Source organism: Notolepis coatsorum (genome assembly GCF_963971535.1).
Source record: "Notolepis coatsorum genome assembly, chromosome: 14".
Taxonomy (NCBI): Eukaryota; Metazoa; Chordata; class Actinopteri; order Aulopiformes; family Paralepididae; genus Notolepis; species Notolepis coatsorum.
In genome coordinates this window covers 101,462,062-101,476,875 of record NC_140178.1, presented here as the reverse complement: position 1 = coordinate 101,476,875, position 14,814 = coordinate 101,462,062, and the positions used below count along the sequence as shown (strand labels likewise).

General features: G+C 50.6%; 1 protein-coding gene across 1 annotated transcript in view; it reads right to left on the bottom strand.

Moving 5' to 3' along the window:
• The window catches only part of LOC311241121 (uncharacterized protein), a 56,805-nt gene that overhangs the window by 40,605 nt on the left and 1,386 nt on the right, over positions 1-14,814 (bottom strand). The gene's annotated exons all lie outside the window — the stretch shown is intronic.

Here is a 14,814-nt window from a genome sequence, read left to right as displayed (position 1 = left end):
TTTGCCAAAACAAACCAATAGTATCCAGCTGCAGAACGGCAGACCAGCCAAACTCTCAGACCCAAACGCATTTCCTTTGATTTAATTATTTAAATTGACTTTTTATTTTATTATTTTTTTGATCGGATCGGGAAAGATCGGTATCGGTAGATACTCAAAATCACATGATCGGGATCGGATCGGGAGCAAACAAACGTGATCGGGACATTCCTACTACTAACTATCAACTAACTCGCTACCGCCGTGCATCAATATACTAACTAACTAGCACATCAATGCACTAACTACTACCTCCGTGCATCAATATACTGTAACTCGCTACCACCGTACATCAATATACTAACTAACTAGCACATCAATGCACTAACTACTACCGCCGTGCATCAATATACTGCTACCGCCGTGCATCAATATACTGCTACCGCCGTGCAATATACTGAAAACAATACGTTATTTATATTGATGTGATGTCGATTGATATGAATAGCGCGTTACGTTAATATAGAGAGATGAAAACAATACGTTATTTATATTGATGTGATGTCGATTGATATGAATAGCGTGTTACGCTAATATAGAGAGATGAAAACAATACGAGTAAATGGGCTACGTTAATATAGAGAGATGAAAACAATACGAGGAAATGGGCTACGTTAATATAGAGAGATGAAAACGGGGTACGTTAATATAGAGAGATGAAAACAATACGAGGAAATGGGCTGTGGAACTGAAGGACTTGGGCTGTGGAACTGAAAGCTAGGGGCAACGCGATTGGGCGCTGAGAGAAGCGTCAGTGGCCAATCAGGCCGCGCAAACCGAACGCGGAAGGACAACCACCTTGGGGAAAGTATTCACGCGTCCCCTCCGCGTGTAGTCTTTTACCAACAAACTTGCAGTTCCGCGTTCGGGTTCCGAGATCCGATTGGCCACTGACGTACGCTCTCTCTACGCCCAAACAGCGCGTTACGCTAGTTCTGCCTCTAACAGCCTGCAGCCTGCTAGCATTATCCAATTCATATCAATCGAAATAACATTGTTTTCATCTCTCTATATTAACACTTTGGGTGCCGGAAAACGCTTAAACACGTCATTCCCGGCCATGCTCAAGTCAATATTTCAAAAATCTGGGATCGGATTCATATGTCCCCTCCGCTGGCCTGAGATCCACCAGGAGGACCCACTGAGCTCTCTGGCGGTTCAGGAGCGCCATCTGGTGGCCGATCGGCGCAATCGCTTAACAGGAAGTGCCGTAGAGGTTGTGCTGGACGGCCGTATTACTTCCGGGCACTCGCTAATAGGTCCCGGGACTCGATCTCGACACACTACATAGCGATCGATTGCCAATAACTCGATAAACAACATGATTTGGACGTATATACCATTATACAAGCTGGAGATGGACCGGGTAAATCTACATCCCATAATGATACAATTTCTACTCTACGATGATCGCCCAACGGCGCGCGGAGACTGGGGTGAGTTTTAGCGTGTAAAGTTACCGTCTTCGATACTAACTGCTATTATCAACATTTGACCCACATTAGATGATTGGTATAACGCTGCCCACGGAATTATAAACGCCCCCTAGCCCATCCGGTCAACATCAGATGACGTGTAGTAACTTCTAGAAGTACGTCTAGTTGGAATTTTTTATATCGCGCTGATTGCCATAAAACTGTATTGCATCATCAATATAATGTATTTGGGGCTATAGATCACGTTCTGGAGAAAGCTGCAGAAAGAGATGAAAACATACTTATACATTAGACCATACTTTACTATGAATATGTGAATGAAAAAGTTTAAGGTTGCTACACAATGAACAATACATATAGGACTTTGAATGGGCCCTAATAATGGCAATGTAGCAATAGAATTTAAAAAGTTATAGCCCTGCAAAGAAGGGGACTTTCTCTATAGACAAATAGAGCCGGCAACCTACGGTTGATAATGAATTTAACCCATGGCAGCCAAAGTGTTAACGTGATTCCATCAACACAACATAAATGTTCAAAACACGACAAGACAGTTTGCATCACTTGCCACGGTTCTCGGCACTTATTCTACCGGTAGTGCGGTAGTTGTTGCCACGGTATTGGGTCTTTGGGTGAATACTTCATTGGCGGGGAAGAAGAACACTGATAGCGGTGTGTGGACCGTCCTGCGAGCCCCAGACCACCGCCCCGCGAGCCCCAGACCACCGCCCCGCAAGCCCCAGACCACCGTCCCGCGAGCCCCAGACCACCGTCCCGCGAGCCCCAGACCACCGCCCTGCGAGCCCCAGACCACCGCCCCGCAAGCCCCAGACCACCGCCCCGCGAGCCCCAGACCACCGTCCTGCGAGCCCCAGACCACCGCCCCGCGAGCCCCAGACCACCGTCCTGCGAGCCCCAGACCACCGCCCCGCGAGCCCCAGACCACCGCCGAGCGAGCCCCAGACCACCGCCGAGCGAGCCCCAGACCACCGCCCCGCGAGCCCCAGACCACCGCTCCGCGAGCCCCAGACCACCGCCCCGCAAGCCCCAGACCACCGCCCCGCGAGCCCCAGACCACCGCTCCGCGAGCCCCAGTCCACCGCCCCGCAAGCCCCAGACCACCGCCCCGCGAGCCCCAGACCACCGCTCCGCGAGCCCCAGACCACCGTCCCGGGAGCCCCAGACCACCGTCCCGCGAGCCCCAGACCACGCGAGCCCCAGACCACGCGAGCCCCACGGGACGAGACCAGGTAGAATTTTAGGCGCACAGGAAACAAGTCTCGCGGGGCGGTGGTCTGGGGCCATTCACTGCGCCACCCAGCCGCCTCAGGTTGGGATTCCTGAGGGCCGAAAAGGAATCCCAGACTTGAGCATGATGACATAAGAGCACAATGGCCGTCGTGTGTGTTGTGTATAGGGTCGGTGTCCTTACAAGGGAACGATGACGTCGAGAGTTTGTACCTAAATGATCTGGTCTCGAGGAATGCAGATGTGTGTGTGGGGGTGGTAGAGCACAAGCTGTAGAGGCTAGTGGTGACACTTCCTCCTAATGTGCTGCTCCCAGCAGTTGGAACAAGATGCAAAAGACTAATTGATTCCTCCCACTTCTTTTAAAAGCACTCTATATCCCCAGCTCTCTGCGTTGCTACCAGCTTGGCTGGTCGCTCATACTAACACAATTGGCAGTGTTAGAGGGTGGGAAGCTGGTGGGTGGGTCCTGGTCGTTGTAAACAGCGACTCCTACAGTTCGGTCGGGGCGCCTGTTCAGCGAGGAAAGGATCTAAGTGGGATAGTGTGATCCTTCCACACGTTACACCCTCTCAGTGAGAATCCGCGCTGCCAGGTGAAAAGAAGCGGTTGATTGGCTAGACGTGTGTCGGAGGAAGCACGTGGTAGCCTCCACTCTCCCAGACCGACCGTAGGGGGTAGGTGCGCAGCGACCAGGAAGGGGATTGGGAATTGGCATAACAACTAACATTGGGATGGGAGAAAAACGGAGGAAAAAGGAGGGGGAAAAAGATCCACAATTTTTTATTTTTTTTTAATGACTATCGCAGAGTTGTTTACACACACACCTGCAGCTGTCACGCAGCCTTTTAACTGTAATGGGTCTGTTCTGCTCCATGTCTTACATACCTTGTCATTTTATGTGGTTGTTTGTTTGACGTGCGTTTAAATGATTTCCCTCACCTCTGTGAGGTATGTATCATCATCGGTCTCTTTTCCATTTTATTATAAAAAGGATTGTCCCCTTTCCCCGTTACCCTTCTAGAGGCCCTCTTGTCCTCTCGCCAGGCCGTCCTCGTAAATGAGAATTTGTTCTTAATTGACCTGCGCCTGGTTAAATAAAGGCTCAATTAAAATATAATTAAAATAATAAAGCTGTAGGCCTGAAAAGGTGGCGCCGGCACATGTCATTTGAAATAGAAATCGTAGTTAAATAATAGATAAACGTCCACAGCCAGACGGCAGCAGCGCGTGGAGGACATCGACGTGACGACAGACACACAGGCCCTGTGTCCCGACTGTGAATGGACCGTGTGTGCAGCGAGCAGAGCCTGCTGGAGCCAGATCTGAGGACCGTGTGTGCAGCGAGCAGAGCCTGCTGGAGCCAGATCTGAGGACAGTGTGTGCAGCGAGCAGACCCTGCTGGAGCCAGATCTGAGGACAGTGTGTGCAGCGAGCAGAGCCTGCTGGAGCCAGATCTGAGGACAGTGTGTGCAGCGAGCAGAGCCTGCTGGAGCCAGATCTGAGGACAGTGTGTGCAGCGAGCAGAGCCTGCTGGAGCCAGATCTGAGGACAGTGTGTGCAGCGAGCAGAGCCTGCTGGAGCCAGATCTGAGGACAGTGTGTGCAGCGAGCAGAGCCTGCTGGAGCCAGATCTGAGGACCGTGTGTGCAGCGAGCAGAGCCTGCTGGAGCCAGATCTGAGGACAGTGTGTGCAGCGAGCAGACCCTGCTGGAGCCAGATCTGAGGACAGTGTGTGCAGCGAGCAGAGCCTGCTGGAGCCAGATCTGAGGACAGTGTGTGCAGCGAGCAGAGCCTGCTGGAGCCAGATCTGAGGACAGTGTGTGCAGCGAGCAGAGCCTGCTGGAGCCAGATCTGAGGACAGTGTGTGCAGCGAGCAGAGCCTGCTGGAGCCAGATCTGAGGACAGTGTGTGCAGCGAGCAGAGCCTGCTGGAGCCAGATCTGAGGACCGTGTGTGCAGCGAGCAGAGCCTGCTGGAGCCAGATCTGAGGACAGTGTGTGCAGCGAGCAGACCCTGCTGGAGCCAGATCTGAGGACAGTGTGTGCAGCGAGCAGAGCCTGCTGGAGCCAGATCTGAGGACAGTGTGTGCAGCGAGCAGAGCCTGCTGGAGCCAGATCTGAGGACAGTGTGTGCAGCGAGCAGAGCCTGCTGGAGCCAGATCTGAGGACAGTGTGTGCAGCGAGCAGAGCCTGCTGGAGCCAGATCTGAGGACAGTGTGTGCAGCGAGCAGAGCCTGCTGGAGCCAGATCTGAGGACAGTGTGTGCAGCGAGCAGACCCTGCTGGAGCCAGATCTGAGGACAGTGTGTGCAGCGAGCAGAGCCTGCTGGAGCCAGATCTGAGGACAGTGTGTGCAGCGAGCAGACCCTGCTGGAGCCAGATCTGAGGACAGTGTGTGCAGCGAGCAGAGCCTGCTGGAGCCAGATCTGAGGACAGTGTGTGCAGCGAGCAGAGCCTGCTGGAGCCAGATCTGAGGACAGTGTGTGCAGCGAGCAGAGCCTGCTGGAGCCAGATCTGAGGACAGTGTGTGCAGCGAGCAGAGCCTGCTGGAGCCAGATCTGATGACAGTGTGTGCAGCGAGCAGAGCCTGCTGGAGCCAGATCTGATGACAGTGTGTGCAGCGAGCAGAGCCTGCTGGAGCCAGATCTGAGGACAGTGTGTGCAGCGAGCAGAGCCTGCTGGAGCCAGATCTGAGGACAGTGTGTGCAGCGAGCAGAGCCTGCTGGAGCCAGATCTGAGGACAGTGTGTGCAGCGAGCAGAGCCTGCTGGAGCCAGATCTGAGGACAGTGTGTGCAGCGAGCAGAGCCTGCTGGAGCCAGATCTGAGGACAGTGTGTGCAGCGAGCAGAGCCTGCTGGAGCCAGATCTGAGGACAGTGTGTGCAGCGAGCAGAGCCTGCTGGAGCCAGATCTGAGGACAGTGTGTGCAGCGAGCAGAGCCTGCTGGAGCCAGATCTGAGGACAGTGTGTGCAGCGAGCAGAGCCTGCTGGAGCCAGATCTGAGGACAGTGTGTGCAGCGAGCAGAGCCTGCTGGAGCCAGATCTGAGGACAGTGTGTGCAGCGAGCAGAGCCTGCTGGAGCCAGATCTGAGGACAGTGTGTGCAGCGAGCAGAGCCTGCTGGAGCCAGATCTGAGGACAGTGTGTGCAGCGAGCAGAGCCTGCTGGAGCCAGATCTGAGGACAGTGTGTGCAGCGAGCAGAGCCTGCTGGAGCCAGATCTGAGGACAGTGTGTGCAGCGAGCAGAGCCTGCTGGAGCCAGATCTGATGACAGTGTGTGCAGCGAGCAGAGCCTGCTGGAGCCAGATCTGAGGACAGTGTGTGCAGCGAGCAGAGCCTGCTGGAGCCAGATCTGAGGACAGTGTGTGCAGCGAGCAGAGCCTGCTGGAGCCAGATCTGAGGACAGTGTGTGCAGCGAGCAGAGCCTGCTGGAGCCAGATCTGAGGACAGTGTGTGCAGCGAGCAGAGCCTGCTGGAGCCAGATCTGAGGACAGTGTGTGCAGCGAGCAGAGCCTGCTGGAGCCAGATCTGAGGACAGTGTGTGCAGCGAGCAGAGCCTGCTGGAGCCAGATCTGAGGACAGTGTGTGCAGCGAGCAGAGCCTGCTGGAGCCAGATCTGAGGACAGTGTGTGCAGCGAGCAGAGCCTGCTGGAGCCAGATCTGAGGACAGTGTGTGCAGCGAGCAGAGCCTGCTGGAGCCAGATCTGAGGACAGTGTGTGCAGCGAGCAGAGCCTGCTGGAGCCAGATCTGAGGACAGTGTGTGCAGCGAGCAGAGCCTGCTGGAGCCAGATCTGAGGACAGTGTGTGCAGCGAGCAGAGCCTGCTGGAGCCAGATCTGAGGACAGTGTGTGCAGCGAGCAGAGCCTGCTGGAGCCAGATCTGAGGACAGTGTGTGCAGCGAGCAGAGCCTGCTGGAGCCAGATCTGAGGACAGTGTGTGCAGCGAGCAGAGCCTGCTGGAGCCAGATCTGAGGACAGTGTGTGCAGCGAGCAGAGCCTGCTGGAGCCAGATCTGAGGACAGTGTGTGCAGCGAGCAGAGCCTGCTGGAGCCAGATCTGAGGACAGTGTGTGCAGCGAGCAGAGCCTGCTGGAGCCAGATCTGAGGACAGTGTGTGCAGCGAGCAGAGCCTGCTGGAGCCAGATCTGAGGACAGTGTGTGCAGCGAGCAGAGCCTGCTGGAGCCAGATCTGAGGACAGTGTGTGCAGCGAGCAGAGCCTGCTGGAGCCAGATCTGAGGACAGTGTGTGCAGCGAGCAGAGCCTGCTGGAGCCAGATCTGAGGACAGTGTGTGCAGCGAGCAGAGCCTGCTGGAGCCAGATCTGAGGACAGTGTGTGCAGCGAGCAGAGCCTGCTGGAGCCAGATCTGAGGACAGTGTGTGCAGCGAGCAGAGCCTGCTGGAGCCAGATCTGAGGACAGTGTGTGCAGCGAGCAGAGCCTGCTGGAGCCAGATCTGAGGACAGTGTGTGCAGCGAGCAGAGCCTGCTGGAGCCAGATCTGAGGACAGTGTGTGCAGCGAGCAGAGCCTGCTGGAGCCAGATCTGAGGACAGTGTGTGCAGCGAGCAGAGCCTGCTGGAGCCAGATCTGAGGACAGTGTGTGCAGCGAGCAGAGCCTGCTGGAGCCAGATCTGAGGACAGTGTGTGCAGCGAGCAGAGCCTGCTGGAGCCAGATCTGATGACAGTGTGTGCAGCGAGCAGACCCTGCTGGAGCCAGATCTGATGACAGTGTGTGCAGCGAGCAGAGCCTGCTGGAGCCAGATCCCACACCGTGGCGCTCGCGCTGACATCACCGCCGGAGACCGAGAGGCCAGGTCATCGAATTCGGCGCGTTTCTGGCCTTCAAGTTATAGCTTCCTCCAGCTATAAAAGCCACTCTCTCTCTCTCAATTCTAAATGTACTAATTCAAAAGTAATATAATACAGTAGATTCCTGTGGAGTAGAGCGCAAAACTAAAAGATGTATTATTATACTATGTTCCTGGTCGTAATGAACTTGACAACATTTCTGCATGAATGGAAGTACTGCGTGCAGATAGTCCCGTTGTGTTTCGGTAAAGCGGTGAGCGGAGCTTCCAGGTACAGCTATCCCATAATGGGGGAAGGAGCAGAGGTGAGCGGAGCTTCCAGGTACAGCTATCCCATAATGGGGGACGGGAGCTCTGCCCTCTGGACTTCCTTTAAGCAGAAACATCTCGACACTTAAAGAGCATGTGCTGCTCACATCAGGCAGTTCCTGCCAAACCCTCCAGACCAAGCGTCTTCACAAAGAAACTGCTGTTGCTAAACTGAGACTGGTGTAACCCTCCCCCTCCATCTGGCACCAGGCACTCTCCTCCTCATTCTTCGATCCTGACTCAAATGGTACAGTACACACACACACACACACACACACACACACCACTCCCCACGGCTAACCCCAGAACAGAACAAAAAACCACTGGAGTTTTCCGAGAGCAAAAGAGGCCAGAGGAAGAAGAGGTGGAATGAGTGCCAACGGGCAGTGCCAGCTTCTTATCATAGGCGGGGGGCCAGTGCCCAGCGGCGGGGGAATTAGCCGTTTGTGATTTGATTTGAAAGGCACCGTTTTCTCACGGCCAAAGCCTGGTACTAGGGGGTCAGAGGAGGAGACTGACCGGTCGCCGAGCGGCTCTGTGGGTTCCATTCTGGTCTCATTTGCGATCTGATCAAAAAAGACTTCTTCTAATAGATGCAGATCTGTTTGATGAGCCAACAAGAGGACAGAGAAGTGAAGAAGACCCAAGGCCTAACAAAAATAATGGTTGGTTTCAGGTTGCCGACCGACCCTGCCGATTTAGGTGCGACCCAATATATTTTATGAGTTTAAAAAAAAAAATTATATATTAAAAAAAAAAAAATCATTTTTTTTTTTTTTTTTTTTTTTTTTTTAAGAATAAAGTTTCATAGAAATCTTAGTCAAACATTTAGCATTATGGATATTAAACATGCTGGCAGAGTACATGCATCCATGTTGTTGTGAACATTTTAACCCTTTCACTGCCACACGACAGCCGATTAACCCTTTCACTGTGACAATACAGAAGGTTAGCCCTTTACTATCACACAACCGACGGCGATGCTCCATCATTAGCATCATTAGCGCCGCATCCGCGGAGCTAATGATGCTAATGATGGAGCATCGCCGTCGGTTGTGTGATAGTAAAGGGCTAACCTTCTGTCGTGTGGCAGTGAAAGGGTTAATTAAATAAAGAAATTCCCTATCCATAGTCGCCGTGGGAAAGAATAATAAAAAAAAAAAAAAACTAAAAAAATTCCCTACCTACCCATGGCCAAACTGACAACCAACCTGAAACCAACTATTATTTTTGTTAGGCCTAATAATAAAACAGGACATGTGTAAAGAAATACTCTGTGATCATGTTAAGGACACGCGCTGATAATCCACAGTCACTGCCCCCTTCTAGACGCCGAGTCTCAAAAAAGAACGGCCAGGCAGCTCCAGCTGTTGGCTGTGTGTCTTTCTTCCGTTTCCAATGCGAGCAGCCGCGGAGCAGACATTCCCATTTATGGAGGATCTGGAACGCCGGGAGCGGCCCAGGAGGTGGATGAGTGTGAGGAGCAGGGGGGGGGGGGGGGGACGAGCCGGTCAAAGGTCAAAGTGGGCCGTGGCAACGTAACGCACTTGATAAAACGTTCACCCTTTCTGCCGCAAAAATGAATTTTTGCCGAAATCTGATCAACCGCAATGTTAGCATGGTGTTATTCACTGTCAAATATGCAAAGAAAATTTTTAATTTACATTCTCCTTTATTTCATTACGATTTACTCAAGCCTAGTAACAGACAATATTTCCTAGATACCAAGAACATGCTAATTGACCTTGTAGAAGTGGAGCAATCTTCCATTTACTTGGGCATGTACTTTAACAGGTTAATTCCATCCCAACTATTGAATATGGAAGGATCAACGGGGCACCGGTTGAGAGAGTGAACAGTTTTAAGCACCTCAGAGTCCACATATCTGAGGACTTGACATGGACCACACACATTGACAGTGTTGTGAAGAAGGCACGGCAACGCCTCTACTTCCTCAGGCGCCTAAGGAAGTTCCAAGTCAGTCAGAAGATCCTTAAGAACTTCTACTCATGTACAATAGAGAGCATCCTGACTGGCAATATCACCTCCTGGTTTGGGAATAGCACCGCACAAGACCGTAGCAGACTACAGAGAGTGGCCCGCTCAGCCGAACGCACAATTGGAGGGGGGCTTCCCACTCTCCAGGACATTTACAACAAGCGGTGCATGGGCAAGGCTAAGAGAATTATCAAAGACTCGAGCCACCCAAACAACTGCCTCTTTGAACTGCTGCGGTCAGGCAAGCGATACCGGAGTCTCATGGCAAGCACAGAGAGACTCAGAAGAAGCTTCTATCCCCAGGCCATCAGGCTGCTCAACGAACAATAACACTATGTAACAACCATCAAATGCACTCACAGCACACACACCCACACACTCACTTTAAACATACAACTCACTGCAGCACCCACTTTAGTACACCTAAGCACACTTTATATTTATCGGTAAAGAATTTGCACTACAACCCATACCTCATTACACCTTACTGTAAATTATATTGTACCTCATCCCACTTCTGCTTTGCACTGTATAGTATATTGTATGGTAACTCAGTTACTTCTACTCTACATTGAGCATTGTATATATATACCGAAAATGTTTGTCTACGTACTTGACTTCTATTTTATACTTTTATACTTGCTATACTTATTTTATTATCTATTTTTGCCTAGCACAGTCTCTGGAGCGAAACAGAAAGAAGCATTTTGTATAAAAGTATTCTGTACTTCTGTATGACAACTAATTTTGAAACTTGAACTTGAACTTGAGTCTCCTCATATTCACAAACGGAAAGATCAAGTCCATTTGGAATGTACTGTAATAATTCAAGTGTGGTAATTCAAGATCTTCTCGCTTCGCCTATATGGCTAAAGGGAGACATGACGGGGGCCATGCATTGGAACATGTAACCCGAGAGACGGGGCAACATGCTAAGAACATGTCTCCAAAGGTCAGGGAGCCAGATTGGGCAACATGCTAAGAACATGTCTCCAAAGGTCAGGAAGCCAGATTGGGCTCTAGGGGGGGGGGGGGGGGGGGGGAAGGGGGGTCCACAGCCATAAATCTGAAACACGCTAGGTGTCTTTGAATGCACATCAGGGGGAACGACAGTGGCTCAGGAGGTAGAGCGCTCATCTGGTAGTAGTAGGGAAGCTTCCCGGTTAGATTCCTGCAGTGCATCAATGCGTCCTTGAGCAAGACACTTAACCCCTGCACGGGGACTCGTTACAGTCCTCGTGTGACGAGGCCCGAGTGCACCTGCCCCTCCGACATTACAATGAATCACGATCAGACCCTTTTGGTCGGTCCTTTCGATTTCTTGAATTTTCTTTTCTTTTTGCCACCAAGGAATTGACTTGGTGGCTCAAATGGGGCAAAGCTCTGTGCAGCGGAGCGTGACGCTCTCTGACGGAGCGTTGAGAAGATACAGGAGGACGACGGAGGAGATGTTTGATGGTAAAATGGTGCATTTTATCCAAAGCGCTTTAACAATATTGTTCCTCGCGTTCACCCGTTCACTCACCCGTTCACTCAGGCATTCACACGCCGACGGCGAGGGCGACCATGCAAGGTGACAACCTGCTCCTCTGGGAGCAGTCAGGGGGTAAAAGGTCTTGTTCCAAGGACACTTCGACACGCTGCTCAGGAGGAGGATGAGCGGGAATCAAATCGGGAACCTTTTCCGATTACCAGATGACCGTTCTACCTCCTGAGCCACTGTCGCTCCAGTGGTTGTTAGCGGTGTTTGGCTGTAACTTGTACCAGGCATAAATGGGTTTTGGAGAAGACAGTGGGGTCCAGGGTAGTAATGAAACCCCTCTGTAAGCCCATTCCCCTCAAGTGCAAAGAGTAAGGCACGCAGAATCCAAATACGAAGGGGGTGACTACAGGGGCGGCACAGGGCAGGGCATAGATATATATATATATATATAACTAGATGGTGCAAGGCGGAGTCTCCAGCGTAGTTCACCGGCGGCCATCTTGTCACAGGCAGCACGCCCACTCATAACATGAATGTCTATGGTGCATGTACTATTGAAATAACCATAGCTTGCTCAATTATTACAAACGTTATTAACGTGGCTATGATTCAGGATGCTTGGGGACATGTTGAAATTATTTTCATATGAAAGTCCATTTATAAGTATGCAGTATGATAACTACATCTCTGACGTTTATAACAAACCAAACCGTTTGAAAATCGGTCGAAGATATAGCAAGCTATGGTTATTTCAAATAGTACAACATGCACCATAGATTCATGTTATGAGTGGGCGTGCTGCCTGTGGCAAGATGGCCACCATGTGGCGACGTCCGTCTCCATTGGCCAGGAGCGCGGGTGAGTCATCAAGCCTTTATATATAATATATATATATATATATATATATATATCTATGGGGCAGGGGCCCCAGCTGCTGAGTACACACACAACGCAGACATGCAGGCGAGATGGGTGGAGACTGCTGGAATGAAGGAGAGGGTGAGGAGAGGGAGAGAGTGTTTAGGAGCCAGTGGCCAGGGAACATGCTGAGCAACACAAGAAGAAACGCTACAGGAAGCTGTCCAAAATTCCTCTGCCCCCAGATGTGGCCTCTGTGCGTCAACTCTTAAAAGGGTTTAACAGCTTGTGTTTAGAACATAATTCTTTGCATAACTGGGGATGTAAATTCAAATCACTCCCCACCAAAACACAAGAAGGTGGCCATTTTGTACAATAGCAAAGCAAAAACCAAATCCATATAAGGCCTAGTTAGTTAGAACAACACAGTAAACTTTGCATGCCTGCAGTTAAGACGCTTGGCTCCCTCGATGATGAAGGGGTTAGTTAATCATTCCGGATTTTATGACGAAGTGAAGTAATAAAAGACACAAAGATAACAGGAAGTTATCCTAGTTCCTGAGGCCGGTGGCACCAAGTGTGTTAGTCATATGTTTGACCGGCCCGTCCCTCTCCACCGGCACCCCGCGGCACACGGCCCGCCGCTCGGCCGGCCTGGTTCTCACACGGCTCCTCTCACACCAGATGAAGGCCACAGGAGAAAGAAAACACAGACTCTCCCTTGTTTCAGCTCTGTATGGCACCCTTTATATATAAAAAAAGGAGTGTTTTAGATAGGGTTGGGTACCGTTCACATTTGAACTGATTACCGGTACCTGTGAATCGATACTGGTACCCGACGGTAGCTTTTTAGACACTTTAGTGTCTAAAAATGTAATCTATCAGTTGTAAAAAATTTGTCCAATCTTAATTTTTTTCATGTAGAACAATTTGTTAATATATATCTAATATAGAATATTGCAGCGAGTGTTGTCTGCATCTAGCTTTGTAGTGATGCACGATATATCGGCCGCCGATATAATATCGGCCGATATGGCAATTTTCTTTTTTTACACAAAAAAACACAAACTGTGTCGACCTGTATAGCGCTGGCCTGATAGATAAGCGGTTGATACTAGAGGTCAAAGTGTCAGCTATAGAAGCAGTCTCTTTGAAGTGGTTGCATAATAGCTGTATGGAAGGGGTGGGGAGAGTGTAGGTTTCAGTTCAAGGACAGTGTAGTGTTGCTTAATAGCCATTCGGACTTCACACAGCAAGGCGCCCGGCAAAAACACACTGTGTCTCTTGAGAAGAAGAGACTGGGTTAGTTCATATGCCTCAGAACGACGGCACACCAGCACATCCTTCACATTCCTTTCAATTACGGAGAAACTAAAAGAAATAATAATAATAAAAAAAGGACCAATCCATTAACAGAATGCTAATGCCTCCTTCAGAGTCTGACGGATCTGTGAAGTTCCGTTTTTCACAGCCTTATTAAATCAATTGACCGTATTCATACATGCCGGCCAATTTTGCTCTCATGTCATGCTCAGGTTTGGAACGGGTGGGTGGAAAGGAATCCCAACCCGAGCATGACATAAGAGCAAACATGGCCGCCGTGTGATGAATTATGGTCAATTGGATGAAATAACAAAGAGTGGATTTCTTTTCAACATCTGGCACTCAGGCCAGGAGCCAAGTTCTGAACGATCCCACGTGCTGTAGCTCTGGTGCCACGCCCACTTCTATGGGTGCGCCACGCCCACTTCTATGGGTGAACCCCCTCCCCCCTCTAGCGACAGGTCAAGTTTAGCCATGTGACACTCACACTATAGACTACATGAGTGTAAATATAGGGTGTATGGTCCTCGTACCAAATATAGAGGGGTGTGTTCAATGGTTTCTTTGTGGCACGCTAATGCCTCGTGTTACAGCAGTGCTGGGCACATTTCTGTCTTTAGTCGGGGCACTTTTTAAAGAGCTCCTCTGGGCTCAGAAAAGGTCAGAAACGGGGCTCCGGAAGGAAGTCAAAGTGGCACATCATGACCTTTCGGTAGCGAAGTACACTCAGTTCTCATGATTGGGCCGACATGTGTGGGACAAACTGCTACAGGGTAGCGAGTACCAAATGTGCATTTAAGACTATTTTTTCTCTGTGCGTGCCCTTATTAAACTAAAACGGGCTCTCTGATGCACACATCGCACAGCATGGTTCAGTAATCAGTCAATGTCGCTTGAATGTGCCATTGAAATCAAAAGATGTGCGTTTTTGTGACCAGGTCTCATCAATTCCAAGTGCAGATGAAAGTCGGTGTTGAATTGAATGAGTGGCGGGTTGTCAGTCAGTTGATAGAGCTGTTACTGTCGTGCGTAAAGTGTCCATATAACCTCCAAGATGCTCCCGATTAAACATATAGAAAGTAAACCCTCTCTGTATACAAAATGTTCCCCCCGGCGATTTAGAAATATTAATCGAACTATACTCTCCAAACCATGACTCCAGGATAAACACGGAGGTGCACAGTGCTTTGGCCTGTGGTGAGAGATGAACCCTTTCACTGCGACAACACACAGAAGGTTAACCCTTTCACTGCCACAGTGAAAGGGTTAAGCCTAGGGATGTCCGATATTATCGGCCGATATCGGCAGTAAAATGTGA